This window comes from Haliaeetus albicilla, chromosome 20, assembly GCF_947461875.1.
Source record: "Haliaeetus albicilla chromosome 20, bHalAlb1.1, whole genome shotgun sequence".
NCBI classification, from domain to species: domain Eukaryota; kingdom Metazoa; phylum Chordata; class Aves; order Accipitriformes; family Accipitridae; genus Haliaeetus; species Haliaeetus albicilla.
In genome coordinates, this window is record NC_091502.1 from 27203151 (window position 1) to 27217508 (window position 14358).

Sequence of the window (14358 nt, forward strand, 5' to 3'; positions counted from 1 at the left end):
AATGTTCTTCCAGAAGTACTTACACAAATCGTTAGCATGTTAATGATTGTGCCATGCCGGCTACTCCAGGTGGCTGAGCAGCAATAAGGAAGACCCCAGACCAGCCCAGGCATATGGAGGATGTGAATATATTGCCGGATTAAATAAAAGAATAATAGGGGATATACATTAGCGATGGGCTGCATTGCCCCATGCTGGCCCCGCTCCAGCTGCAGGATACGGGGACTTCTGCCACCCACTCCTGCTTGTCCCCTCCGCTTGCCTTGGCCTCTCATTTTGCGGTGGGTTTGCTTCCAGGTGACAACAGATTGAGGTGCCACCATAAGTACCAGGGGCTCTGCTCAGGGACGGAGAAGTGGGGCTGGTTTCCATCAGCTTTTGAGAGTCCTGAGAATTCTGGTGCACAGGGAACAGGGTCCGTGTCCTCCACACCCACATCCTAATCCCATGGGATTCTCAAAAGCAGACCTGAATGATAACACCACTTAAGGAAGGGATGCTCTGAGCCCTGACCCCAGGGATACTCTGAGCCCCGACCAGGGCATGCTCAGCACCCCATTGAAGCGATCCCAGCCTGGGTGTGTGTGGCCAGCACAGCTCTCTATGCCCATGCCCCCGCCAAACCTGCTCACCCACTCCCGGCACAGACAGGAGGGCTGATTTGGTTGATTTACAGACACCTTCTTCAAAATGGCACCCGCTTCAACCTTCCTCTTGCCCCAGGGACACGAGCACACACGTCTCAGCCTCTGTTTCCCCCACTCGTTCCTTCGCTGGTAGGACCCCCTCGTATTCCTGAGGAGGGACACCTCTGTCCCCGAGGGCACCACAGGTGCCCGGGTGCTATACCCCGCTATGATGATGCTTTGAAACACGCTGTGCCTCAGTTTCCCCTTCTAGACTCAGTGACACCCACCTCATAGAAGGGGGACAAAAGGGGACCCGAGCTTTTCCCTAGTGCTTTCAGGCACCTCCCACCCTGCTCCTGGTGGAAATCTCCTTGGAGACAAAGCAGACCATGAGGATGCTCCGCTTCGGCAAAGGGGTGACAAAGGGATGAGTGGGGTTGTGGGCAGCGCAGGCAGGAGCCTGGCAAGACCATCCCCAGGGACCCTGACGTGGGGGTGACACCCGCTTCTCCCTCCCCTCCCTCTTGCAGGTTCCCACTGGTGTCCCCAGGATTTTTTCCCCCTCTCAGGCCAACTCTCATCCCTCGGCATCCCATGCCCAGGCAGCTGCTGCCACCATCTCGCCTGGCACCTGCCTGCTCCAATTCCCCCTCGTTATCTCTCTTTTGTTAACGATGCATTCACTCACCAATTTAACCTGGATTAAAACCGGCTCGCTCGCTTGCTCCCTTGTTCTCCTCCAATTAATTTGTTCGTCACTTCTATTTCCAAATTAATTCATCAGGCTCTTTGGCAGGGAGAAAACAGCGGCGCCCGCCGTCTGCGCTGCTCAGGAAGGCATCAGGGTTAATTATCCTGGCGGGAATGACCGGGAGGGGAAGCGGAGCAGGGGCTCATCCCGGGATGGGGACCCAGATCCGGGGTGAGCAGCATCCCCTGGACCAGCCACGAGCATCCCACCGAGGTGGGGCCATGGGATGGGGAACCCACAGCTCGGCCGCACCAGGCCCATCACTTCCACGCTCCTTCGGGAATATGTCACGGGGACAAAATCCTTACAGAACAAAACGTGGCATCTCCAGGGGGGTCACCCTGGTCCGTGGTGGGGCGAGGTGGGGGGCCAGGCTGTGCCCCACAAGGGTTAACGCTGGGTACAGCACGGGGTGTTCGAGCTAAAAATACACAGTGACTTTTTCTGTATTTGCTCTAATGAGTCATTCTCTTTAAGTAATTTATTGCTTGTTACATAATCACTTTCATTTTCAGCTTGAGAAAAATGGATTTTTTTTTCCCTTTTTTTTTTTTTTTTTAATGAAAAGGGCATTTAGCAAACCCTGCAGGCACACGAGCATCGGCCATTTTCCCAACTCTTCCCTGTATTTTTCCGGCAAAGGGCCGGGATGCTGCCGCCAGCAGCTCCTCGGCTTCTTTCACATCCTCCAGCGAAATCCTTTCAGGAGCCCGGCAGGCACCAGGGTGATGCTAAAGGGGGTGGCTGTGGGTGCAGGGGGGCTCTGGGTGTTTGGGCGTGGGGGCAGACCACCCCGGGGCTGGCTCGGTGGGGACAGTGGCAGCGGGGAGGCTCCAGGATGGGCTTGGGGGGGCCAGATCCACAGTGCCCAGCCCAGGCACGTCTCGCCCGGCTGGGGCAAGCGCTTACCAGCACGGCCCCAAGGGCCAAGCCTGGGCTCCAGCTGTGTCCCAGCAAGCCCAGTGCAATGTCCTAGCAATCACAGTGCTGCATCCAAGCAAGCCCAGTACCTTGTCCCAGCAAGCCCAGTATGGTGCTCCAGCAATTCCAGAGCCATGTCCCAACAAAACGAGTGTTGTGTCCCATCAAGCCCAGTATCATCTCCCAGCAAGCCCAGTGCCATGTCCTAACAAGTCCAGCGCCATACCCTAGCAATCCCAGTACTGCATCCCAGCAAGCCCAATACGGTGCCCCAGAAAACCCAGTATCATGTCCCAGCAAACCCAATGCTATGTCCCAGCAATCCCAGTGCCGTGTCCTAACAAGTCAAAGGGAAGGGGACCCCAGCTACCCTCAGTGCTGGGTGGGGGGGAATGGGGGGGCTCCAGCTCAGGCCCCTGTGGGACTTTGGGGGGGATCTACTGGCTGGGGGGTGGGAACCCCGCTGTCCTACCCCTGCCAGTCCTCGCTGCTGGCAGCTGCCTGCTCCCCTGCCACCGAGGCGAGGGGGGTGAGAAGTCTCGGGTTTGGAGCTGCAGACTAGGAATTAACTACGCCAAATGTTTTATTTGTGTAGAAACGCAATTATGCTAATTAAAGCATATCTGTAATTACAGCACTTAGTGGCCCGTAAGTGCACAAGTGACTCCGGTGACTTTGGAGGAGCTGGAAACCTGGAGGGTGGCTTGGCCCCAGCGCCAGCGAGGTCTTCGGCAGGGCGAGAGCCAGTGTCCCCATGGGGTGACAGCGGTGACCCCAATGCCTGCAGAGCTGGCGGCAGGAGCAAGCTGGGGCTCATCGCAGAGGATGCTCGGAGCACGCAAGGATGGCAGGACAGATCGGTACCCGCAGCCGCATTTCGGCACAGGAGCCTGCCGGCAGCCACACTGCGGTCCTGCCTGTGCCGGGTGTGAGGGCAAAGGGCAGGCGATGCCGCCAGCCCCCGAGGGATGAGGGAGCGGGGGGAAAAGCGGGTCCCCGGGGGGCACGGGTGGGCATCACCCCCGGCTGCGAGCAGGGCACAGCCCCGGGTGGGCACCAATGCCCAGGCAAAGGGAGAGGCTGGTGTGAGCGAGGTGGAGGGGGGAGCAGGCTCGGAGCGCCGGCTCTGGAAGTGGCTGAGGCTCGACAGCGTATCAAGAAGGGAGAAATAAATGGGAAGCAGAGGAACATGACAGCCGGAGCACCGGCCAGACGGACCCGTGGGCTGGCTGGGATCAGATAACTCGGTCTCCAGGCAAAGGCAGCGCAGGAGATCGCATCTGCCCCTGCCTCAATAAAGCCCTCGCTGTGGGCAGCGTGTGATGGGGGGGACGAGGACCACGGCGGGGGGACAGGATGGGGCTGAGGGGAGATGCTAAGGGGGCACAGGACAGCCCGGGGCAGGGGGAGCAGCAAACTCAGGGCGTTTCGGGCTGGCGGAGCAGCAGGCATCGATGGGGAGCTCCGGGGTCCCTGCACACCCAGGAGACCTCCATCCTTCAGCGGTGAAGAGCACCCGGAGGCAGCCAACCTCCCACGCTGGCACCTGCCGAATCGGATTTCATCTTCCCCAGCCTCAAGCAGCGACAGAAAATTGCCTGTTTACTGCAAATGCCGAGCCTGAAGCCGAAGGATTTCGCCATGCGTATCTGAGGGACGGATCACGGCGCGGGCACGGGGGTGCCCCGTGGTTAAGCATCGCCGTGGCATCCGCCGGCAGGACGGGCAGGGATGGCTGCTGAGCTCCTGTGTCTAATGTAGAGCCATTGTCAGCTCTGGGTAATTACAGGCCTGCATATTAATGGGCAGGTGCTGCAGGATGCCGGGCGGTGACACACCAGCTGGCAGGAGCGCGGGAGGGAAAGGGAACGGTGTCACCGAAGCTTTGCCGGGTGCGATTTATTTGCTTAACAAACGCATCGAGCCCTAAGTGCCTTCGATAAGCCTGCGGGAGGGCTGAGCTCTGTTTGCACGGCAAACGCACTTCCCCGGCTGCTGCACGGCCCTTAAGTGTTAGGTCCCGTGCAGGCAGCTGCCTTCGCTGCCAGGCTGGACGAGCAGCTCCCCAGGGCTTCGAGGAGACGCAGGAATGCAGCCTGGCCCCGTCTGATGCGGCTGGAAAGCCTGGCAGCCCTGCAAGCCTGCAAACCCCCATTGCACAGCAGCCCCACAAGCCTGCAAATCCCCATCCCCATCACACTGCACCCCAAGATGCCAGGACCCAGCTCACTGGAAGCAGGAGGCTATCCCCGAGCCCCCCGGCAAGCCGTCCCCAAGGGGGACGCTGGGAATGCCGGGTGATGTGAGCTTTGCATGGCGGCACCAAAGCAAGGAGGAGGGGAAAGCAGGAGTGCCACCACCTTGGGGACCTCCAAGCGAGGCCACCGGCACCCCGAGGGAGCCGTGCCCATGCCACAGCCCCGGCACCAAACCAGGCAGGAACAGCACCCGGCGCGGCAAAGGCGGCGAGAGAAAACACATGGTTACCCTGAATCTCTAGGGAATTGTCCTTGCATAAATGCAGCGTTACAGACTCTGCCAACTCATCTTTCAATTAGTAGGTTTAGTTGATAACCAGAGGAAAAAAAAAAAGGCAGCCGGAGGTGGTGTTTTAGCGTGTGTTCGTTATCTTCCCAGTGCTGTTTGCTGTTTTATCCCTTTCCTGGCTTTTTTTCCCTTCCCTGAGCCCCCTCTCCATCCTGCCCATCCTGATGCACAACCAGCCCCACTGCGCATCCCCGTCCAGCACCAAACTGGGCTCAACCCCACATTCAGGGTCTGGGGTCCCCTCCATCCGCTGCCATCGGCAAAATCCCACGGGAATAGAGCAGGACTTCAGCATCCCGCCTCTGCTGTCTGTGCCCCATCCCCCTCTGGGAACCACAGCTCCTCCGGGAGCAGGGATACTCTCCCAGGCTGCAACACCCTGGATTTGTCACCAAAACCTCTGTGTCCGACCATGGTGCAAGCGGCAGCCGCTCACCGGGCCAGCCTCCCCTCCAAAATGAGCCACATCTCCATGTCAGGGAAATAAACGCAGTGCAGGCACTGTGCAAACACAAATTATTTGTATTAGCAAGAGCGAGCCCAGGGATCTGGACCATCAGCGGAGGGAAGGGAAAGGACACGGCTAAAAGACGCTCATGCCTTTGAGGCTCGTCGGGGTGAGAGCTGCTTCATCTGACACCCATTTGCTTAAAAGCCCCATTTCGCTGAGCCAAGCTTAGTTTTTAATTTGCAAAGCTCTGCCTTTCCCTGAGAGGAAGGAGGGGGCTGGCAGAGAGATGCAGGGGCACGTTAACCCAGGGATATGCCCCAGGGGATGGCAGCGCATCTTGTACCTTAATCAAGCGATGAAGCGGTTTTTATGTCTGACCAAGCCTCTCCCACAAGGAACGCTTCCCCCCGTCTCTCTCTCCTCTCCGGGGACAAGGTGACAGCAGGAGGGTCAGAAGAGACCCCTCCTTCGGTGGGGCACAGGGAGCCGTCCCCAGCCCCACTGCTGTCCCTGGCAGCGGGGACACAGGTCCTGACGCCAATGGGAAAGCCGGGATGGCGGGCAGCTCGCCCCCAGGATGGGCACGGAGATGCCGCATCCTTTGGTGATGGTCCCTGGCGCTGCCAAAGCCCCTGCGCAGCGCTGCTCGCCCCCGGCTCCCTTGGCACCAACTCTCCGGCAACGAACTTCAATCAGCTCCTGCAGCGTGGCCAGATCCTGCTGTCGGTGTGACCAGTGCCGCAGCAGGTTGGGTTATTAATGCTGGATTGCACTTTCTATGAATTAATGGTTTTTCTGCAGGGTGAACTGCTGGCCCTGGCTTCTCTGCCATGCCGTGCCCAGCTGGGCACCTGCGGGAGGGCTGGCAGCCAGATGCCACCTGGCGAGAGTCCCCAGCCTCGTCCCTTCCCTTCGGTGGGGTCCCCATCGCAGGGTCTGGTTGACTGTGGTGCAGGAGCGACGGTGCCAGGATCCCACCGAGCTGCACAGGGGAGGACGGAGCGGGGAGGGATGAAATGGGGTCCCCAGGGTAGCACCTTGGTCCCACGGTCCTCTCGGTAGCACCGTGCCTCTCTGCTGTGCCTGCAGATTTGGGGCTTGAAGGAGGGAGGGGAGTGGGGGGCATGGCTGGGGTCCCCCCTGCCCATACTGGTGTCCAGCTTGGGCTCTCTGCACCTCGGCTCGAACACGGGGCTCGCTCCCCAGCACGCTCCCGGCTCCCGTGCACAAGCGATACACAGGCGCGCCTGACTTTGCACTTCTTGCGGAGCTGCGGGCTCGCCAGCCCACGGACCTGCTGTCCCATCTCCCTGCCAGCGCAGCAGAGGGGGGGGAGTCCCCAGCAGCGCCGCAGGCCCCTGCCAAGCCCCCACCTCCGCAGAGCCCCTCCATCCTCACCGAAACAGCCGTGGCCGCAGCACACCCACGCACCCCAGGAGCCAGCTCCCACGCTGTTCCCTGGGGGAAGAGACCCCCTTTCCATCCCCGCATTCCCATGGGAGCAGTGCAGCAGGACAGCCTGCTCCGGCTCCTTGAAGAGGGGGTGACGATAACAGCTGGACTGAGGGGGGCCCAAGGACAGGCCCCCAGCATTGCCCTGATGCAGCTCCCGGGATTTGGGAGGGCACGAGCAGAGCTGCTGGCACCAGTGCCCCTTCCACCCAGCCTGCGGTGCGGCACACATCCTGCCCTGGCTCTCCCCGGGGACCACAGGCAGCTGGGCAGCCCCAGGGGTATCCCGTCCATCTGGCAGGGGCAGGATCAGAGCCGGCTGCCTGGCAGGGAGCCACAGCAACTCCCAGGAGTGTCACTTACCTGGGGACAGCCAGCCCCAACAGCAGCCCCCCTCAACCTCTCCCTGAGTCCCCCCGGGGTGCAGTAAGCCTGGATCCCACCGTGAGCATCCCCTTTTCCCGCAGCATCCTCCGGAGCAGGCGCTTGCTCGGCTCTACAGCTGCATCCACTCAAATCCCAGGTTTCACCAAGGGAAACCAGCACCCAAAGGGCACCTTAGTGCCCTCGTGCTTATTTCGGGGGATGCTTGACCCTCAGCAGCTGGGCTGGGGTTTCCTTTGGGGCAGGAGCCTCGTCGATGCCGAGCCATCCCCCTTGTGAAATCCTCTGCTAGTATCTCATGGCTTCCTTGTGATGGGCGGCTGTGCCGAGAAGTCCATCTGCACGGCCAGACCGAGCCCAAACTCACCGTCCTGGGGGTACGGCAGGGCAGCAGCACCCACGGTGCGTGCAGGTAATACCGGGCTTGGAAGAAACCCCATAATTAACACATTGCAGCGCTCTGCTGGAGGAGCCCAAGCCTCTGGTGGCACAGAGCACTGGAGGGAACGCAGGGGAAATAAAAGAGCAAAAAATTCATTAACAAAGGTCATGCTGCTCCTGGCTCACACTGCTGAGTTGCGGCGCTGGCTGAGCCTGCCCCGACCTTCTTCCTCCCAAGGGACCCCCGGGACGCCCTGCAGCCGAAGGCAGCCGCGGGCGGCGATGGGGAGAAGAGCCGGTGCACGCATGCGGCCGCGGGGCTCTGCCGTGGGTGCCGGCGGCTGCAGGTGTGGGCTGGAGCAACCAGAAACCTCTGTGAGTAAATGCAGTATGCCCACGTGCCCGTCACCCTGGCGTCTGACACCGAGATGGCCCCACACAACCCCCATGGGCTTGCTGCAACTTCTCACGCCTTGAAAGCTGCTTTACCTGCAGGCTGTTGTGAGTGCCTCCAGCCTCGCACCGTCATTCCTGGCTCAGGCTTTAGCAAAACACTCAGGTTTTGGAGGTTTCACCCACGAGCATTTGCTGACTCAGCATCAGTCCCACTCCCCAGATGAGGCCGGGAAGGGTGGGAGACGAAGCTGCCCCACGCGACAGGTCCCAGCCATGCTCCGGCTCAGCCGGTGGGTGAAGGACGTGCATAGGGAGAACCCAGAGCTCTGCTGCCGGGGAGAATGGAGCTGGGTGTGCTGAGTGAGCAGAGGGAAGGTCCCTAGGTCCCCTGTCCTGGGAAAATGAGCCTGACCCTAGTCCTAGCCCCAGTCCTAACTCTAATCCTAACCCTAAACTTAGACCTAGCCCTAGCCCTATTCCTAACCTTAGCTCTAACTCTAACCCTAACCCTAGTTCTAGCCATAACCCTAACCCTGAAATTAGCTATAGTTCTAACCCTAGCCCTAACTCTAGCCCTAGCCCTAGCCCTAGCCCTAGCCCTAACACTAACCCTAGCCATAAACTTAGCCCTAGCCCTAACTCTAACCTTAGCTCTAGCCCCACAGCAGCCAGTGGGAGACCAAGCCCATCTGCCGTGCACCAGAACCACAGCCCTGAGCAGTCCCGCACCCCAATTTCCCACCTGACCAGAACCCCAAGGTGCTGCAGAAGGACCCAGGAGGGTCCCATGTCCCGGGATGATCATGCTTAGGACCAAAGAGCCTCCCACGGGTCCCATCCGGCACCAGGAGCTCCCAGCTTGCAGGCAGTGACAGGGCAGAGAATTCTTGCCTCGAGTAGCTGATAATAAAATCATTAGGGGATGTACCATCACCCTGCTTGAGCTGGGAGATTACCGACTTTGCTGGTACTGACACCTCTCCCCATTGCCAGAGCCACCTTGCTCGGCCCTGATTTCTTATTTAAAGGCTGCATGGCTTCCCCCTGCTTTTTCCACGTGGGAAGGATACTGCCTTCAGCCTGGCTGTGTTAGCACTAGTAAAAAAAAAATGGGGAAAGGCCCCATTTTTTTGGAGAGCAAGGAAAAATACAGCAGCACCCATGGCTTGTGTCCTTCCAGCCGGGCATCAGCTCAAGGACAGGGCTGCAGACCCATCCTTGGCTGCGGAACCAGGGACACGGAGCAGCCCCAGTGTTATCCCCTTGCAGCAAATAAACCCCAGCCTGCAAACTGCTGCGAAGCCGTACGGATGTCCCAGCTCCACTCTGAGGGGAGCAGAGGCTCCGGCTAAGGACGATGCATCACCTCCCAGCACCGAGCAGCTGCTGGCCTCGTCCCCAAACACACGACAGCTCCACCAGCATGATATCCTCACCAGGCTGATCAATCCCACTGCTTGGCAGGGCTTCACGCCCTCAGAGCCAGGCTGGGTGCCATCCAGACCAGCGAGGTCTCGTGTCCCAGGCTACGGCTCCCTGTATTCCCAGGGAGAAGCACGTTCCGGCAGCCCTGCCTGTACCTTGCCCCCGCAGGCAGGAGCATTAGGGGCTTCTGCTGCAATGGGGTGAGGTTCGGGGTGCCCGGCAGCGAGGAGGGGTTTGCAGCGAGTCTTTGCATGCCAGACAGAGGGGACCATCAGCATCTTCATGCCGTAGCAACCAGACCCTGAACCTCAGGGGACGGTGACGGGTCCCCTTCCAGACCTGCCTGTCCCAGGGCCACGTCTGCCCACGGCCAAGGGGAGCGCAGCCGCATTTGGCAGGCAACAGCTCAAGGAAAGAGGGGGGGAAAAAGCCCTCCACCGGTCTTAGCCTTTCAAATGCTCCTTATAAATAGCTCCTCAGTGTCTTCTGAGTCACCCAGATGAAACGTGCAAGTTAATAACGAACTGGGAAGGGGCTGGGAAGCGATTACAAGCCAGGAGAGGCTTTCTGGCTAAGTCATCACTTCTGTGACGGGGCTGCACCGGCAGCTGCTGTTTGCTTTTTCTCTCCTTGGGTGCAACAGTCCTCCACTGCATCTGGCGAGCAGAGAGCTTTGGGGATGCCAAAACACACTGCGAGGCCATCCTCACCAGCCCCAACGCCCGGGCCAAGCCTTGAACCCCCCCCTAGCCCCAGACAAAAGATCAGGTTTTAATATTTTCTATGGGAAATACACCCACCCAAAACCACCTCCTTTTTCTATTTGATTTATTATAGAAGATGCGAACTGACAAAGACCCAGAAGGCTTGAACCCACCCAAAATGCTCCCTGCAAGGTCTCAAGCCATCCTTTTCCCTCTGCCTCCCCACAATGGCATTGCAGGCAGGGCTCTGCCAGGCTGTGCCAGGGCAGGCAGGGCACAGGATTTGGGGACGGGAGCAGGACCAAGGGCTGCTGCTGCCAAATAACACCAAGGGCTGCTGCTGCCAAATAACCTGCCGCCAGGACATTTCTGAGCCGACACTCAGCGAGTCCCACAGACTGCTGTCCTAGTCCATCCCTCGAGGATGCTAGGTGGGTGACAAGGTTTGGGGACACCTTCCTGCTGCCTGGGGATGCCACGGCATCGTGGACCACCATTGACTGGGAACAGCTACCCGAGGACCAGCTGGAGACCCTCCATCCAGTCTCCAACCCCCCCAAAACAGCAAATCTTGGGGTCATCACCCATCGCTGCAAGGCAGGCAAGACCCCCACCCACCCTTGACACCTCGGCCGGGGGGGTCCGAGCTGCCAGGCTGCCCGTTGCCTGAGCTCTGCCGGCTCTCCATTGCCTAAATCCTGCCGCTGCCGTGCGGATAGAGCCGCAGCAGCAGACAAAGCATCTCCCAGTGCTCTCCATCCCCCTCGCTCCCCCCTCCAGACAGGCCCATCCATTAACAAGGACAGCTCAGCCCTTTGCAGGAGAAAGCTGGACAGGCAGAAAGTCCCAGGCAGCTCCGGGCCCTGCCTGCATTTCTGGCTGCAGCCCAGCGCAGCTCTCAGCGAGCCACGTGGGAGCCGGGAAAGAGACAAAAGCGAAAGTGGGGACCGGGGTTGGGGAAGAGCGGGAGGCAGGAGAGATTCCCAGAAAGGGCTGCTGCATCCCCCTCTGCCCCGGGGAATCCTGCATCCCCCACGCAGGAGCCACCGGCGAGCTGGCTGCCCACCCCAGATGGATGCTCATCCTCCCAGAGCTGATAGAGCAGCGCAGCTCCCAGAGGGATGCGCGGGGGGCTCGGATGGAGATGATGGCCAGGGCACATTCGGCACAGCTTCTCACCGGCAGAGCTGCCGGTGCTGCCGCCCTGGGCCGCGGCCAGCCCCGTGGTGTGCCAGTCTGCCCGGCGGAGCGGAGGCCGGCCTGATTGCCTGCATCTGCGCTAGCATCTGGCTGGCAGCCGGCAAGCACCGGAGGTTAATTCCCCAACACTTTAAAACCACTCGCTGCTCTGAAGCTGAGGATGCTCAGGGGGATGCCCCAGGGCGACGGAAGGGAAGCTCCTGGCTGGGGTCCCCCCCACCCAAGGGACCTCCCCGGGGCATGGAGATGTGCAGGGTGCCAAGAAACTCACAGCCAGGAGCTTCCCCTCCATCCTCTCCGCAAGGCACCTCTGAGCTCCTGGGCTAGGTGCCCAGGTGGGTGGGTGATGCTGAAGTGCCCCAGGCACCTCCCAGCCAACGTACTGGCACCAGGCTGTGAGAAAGGCAAAGGCACAAACAGCCTGAGGTTTTGGAAAAGCCCAGAGAACATCACACGCAGCCGCTTGCAGATCCCAAGGAACCCAGCAATGGGGGACCAGGCTGCCCTCACCCCACTGAACCCCTTCGCCCTGGTAAGTGGGTGCCCGGTAAGGAGCAGAGCTGCCCCGGCCATGCTGGAAGCGGCGATGGAGTCAGTGTTTTCCACGGCACTTTAAACATGCAACCCAGGGGCTGGCAATAACCACGAGGCAGAGGTTTGGAGCGGGGTCCGGCGGGCTCGGCAGCCTGCCCTCAGCTTTGCAGATGCTCAGAGATCTCCAAAAGGTGGCTGAACCACTTCGCCAGGCAGCTCGTGCCCTCCACGTCCCAGCTGGTGTTGCTCCCTGGCTACCTGCAGAGTTAATGCCACCGGAGCAAGCCGTAGAATCATAGAACAGTCTGGGCTGGAAGGGACCTTTAAAGGTCACCTAGTCCAACCCCCGTGGATGCCACGTCTCTGCCGCCAGCGCTGCCCTTCAGGACGTGCTTTGGGAGAGAAGCGGGGAGTAACGGCGAGGATGCACGAGGTGGGGAGGGACAGGGTTTCCCTCTGATGTGTGCCCAGGCCACACAGGTAGCGGCAGGTAGGGACATCAGCAGCATCACGAATGTCACCTCATGCCATCAGCCCCTCCAGCTGCTCCCCTGGGCACCCCCTGGGCCGGGACCCCAGAGGAAGCAGCTCCCAGGTGGGTGCACAAGGGAGATAAAATAGGGATGGTGCATTACACATCACCCTTGCATGAGCCTTGATGGGGACACACCGTCCAGGTCCTGGCATTGACCTGGAATACCCAGCACAGAGACTACTGCACTCCTGCAAAGACGCATAAGAGCCATCTTTGTCCCCTTGGGGGACACCGGGCCCTTCCCTCTGCCAGTGCCCACCGGCTCCCGGCCACTCAGCCAGCCGTGCCCCGGGCAGGACAAAGTTCCTCATCCCAGCTGTGGCTGCAGCCACAGTCCCTCCTCCATTACGTGCCTGGCACCGACCCTGTCACCGGACCAGCGCTGAGCGTGGTGACACTTGGCCATCTCACACATCCCCCGCATCTGCTCCTGCCAGGCAGCTGCCAGAAGCGAACTGGGCAGCAAGGAGAGCTGGATGAGGAGCAGGCAGCCCTGCCTGCACCCCAAAGGAAGCCCTGACCTCTGCCCAGCCTTCACTGAACCAGGTCCTTCCCTGCAGGGATGCTCAGAGCATCGTCTCTGTGTTTGCAATCTGCAGAGCTCGGCTGCTTCTCCCCCAGCCCCAGCTGCTGTCAGATGCTGAGAGAGCAGCAGCTCCGGGCACCCCGGCATCCCACCCACCGCTAACCGGGTCAGGAGCCGCCCGCCTGGGAACACGCTTCCCACCGGAGGAAAAAGAAGGAGAAAATGGGTTAAAACGTGACCTGGATAATGCAAAATGGCACTTGACTGGCTGCCATCCGACGCTCCCCTGCGATAAATCAGAGCTCATCAACCGCACACGTGGGAGACCTGGCCCACCGACGGATCTCGGCCCCACGCAGCATCCCCAGCCGGGCAGCAGCGCTTTGAGACGGCAGGCAGTGGCACTGCTAAGATCTGCCGGCGGCATACAAGACAAGCCAGCATTAAACAACACACAGCTGGAGCGGAGGCAGAGAGCCGGCAGCATCACCCCACAAGCGCTGGCCTCACCGGGGACAGCCGCTCCAGCTGAGTGCTGAAGGAGCAGCCAGCTGCATGGGCAAGGGCATCGTCTGAAAGCTCTTGGGAAGCTTTTCCACCTCTATATATCCCCCAGGGTGTACGGGAACAGGGACAAACGTCTCCTAGGAAGGACATGAGATTATATTCTGGGTAAAAGGGGGAAGCATATTGGCTCACCATTCCTGCCTCTCCTGCCCTGGGCGGCTCGAGGTGTGCAGCCAGTCCAGATACACTAAGTTTCTATAGCATCTACCTTTCTTAAAAGCCATTAAACAGCAGCTGCAAGTCAGGAGAGGCACTCCAGCCGGAATAAATATAGGGATAGCATGGCATTTCAAGACCTTTGTGTGTTTTGCTTAAAGAAAAGGACATGGGCACATGTTCTGGCAGCAGCATGAAAGGATCTCTGCAGGGAACAAAGCGCACACAGCACCAGAGAGCGAGCCAGGAGAGCTGGGGGGGAAGGATGCCGCCCGCAGAGAAGACTGGACGCAGCACCCACGGCAGCGTAGGGGGATCAGCAGCTCTTGGTGCCTCTGGAAGGTGGGTCTAAGCCCCACACTATGTGTAGTGAGGAGAGATGCTGCAGGCTATTTTCTATAGGGAAAGGCAAGCTTCTCATCTGAAGGTCACCTCGTGAAGGTGCAAAAACCTGGTGATGCCAGAGGGAAACATGTGGGGCTGGGGCAGGAGCGGGCGGCAGCTTCCCTCGCGCCCTGATGGTCCTGTAATCACCTAAAGCACCCGCTCCAGGAGACCTGAGGCTGCTCCTGGGCACATCCCCGTGTGGCGAGGCAGCCCCTGGGAGTGGTGGTCCCGGTGCAGGCTGCCAAGCCAGGTGGTTCGGCCGGTGCCTGAGCACGTGGAGCCAGCACCACCAGACAAAGGAATCCAAGCACCGAGCAGCTTTCCACCTCGTCCCCTTACACCTGCATCCCTTCCCCGCCGGATCAGCTCACCCCTCTGGTAATGTGGGATCTGATCCCAGCAACTGCTGGAG

At 60.1% G+C, this 14358-nt stretch overlaps 1 protein-coding gene across 1 annotated transcript in view; it reads right to left on the bottom strand.

Annotated features, from left to right (window-relative positions):
- The window catches only part of PDE2A (phosphodiesterase 2A), a 54509-nt gene that overhangs the window by 38852 nt on the left and 1299 nt on the right, over positions 1-14358 (bottom strand). The window lies entirely within an intron of this gene.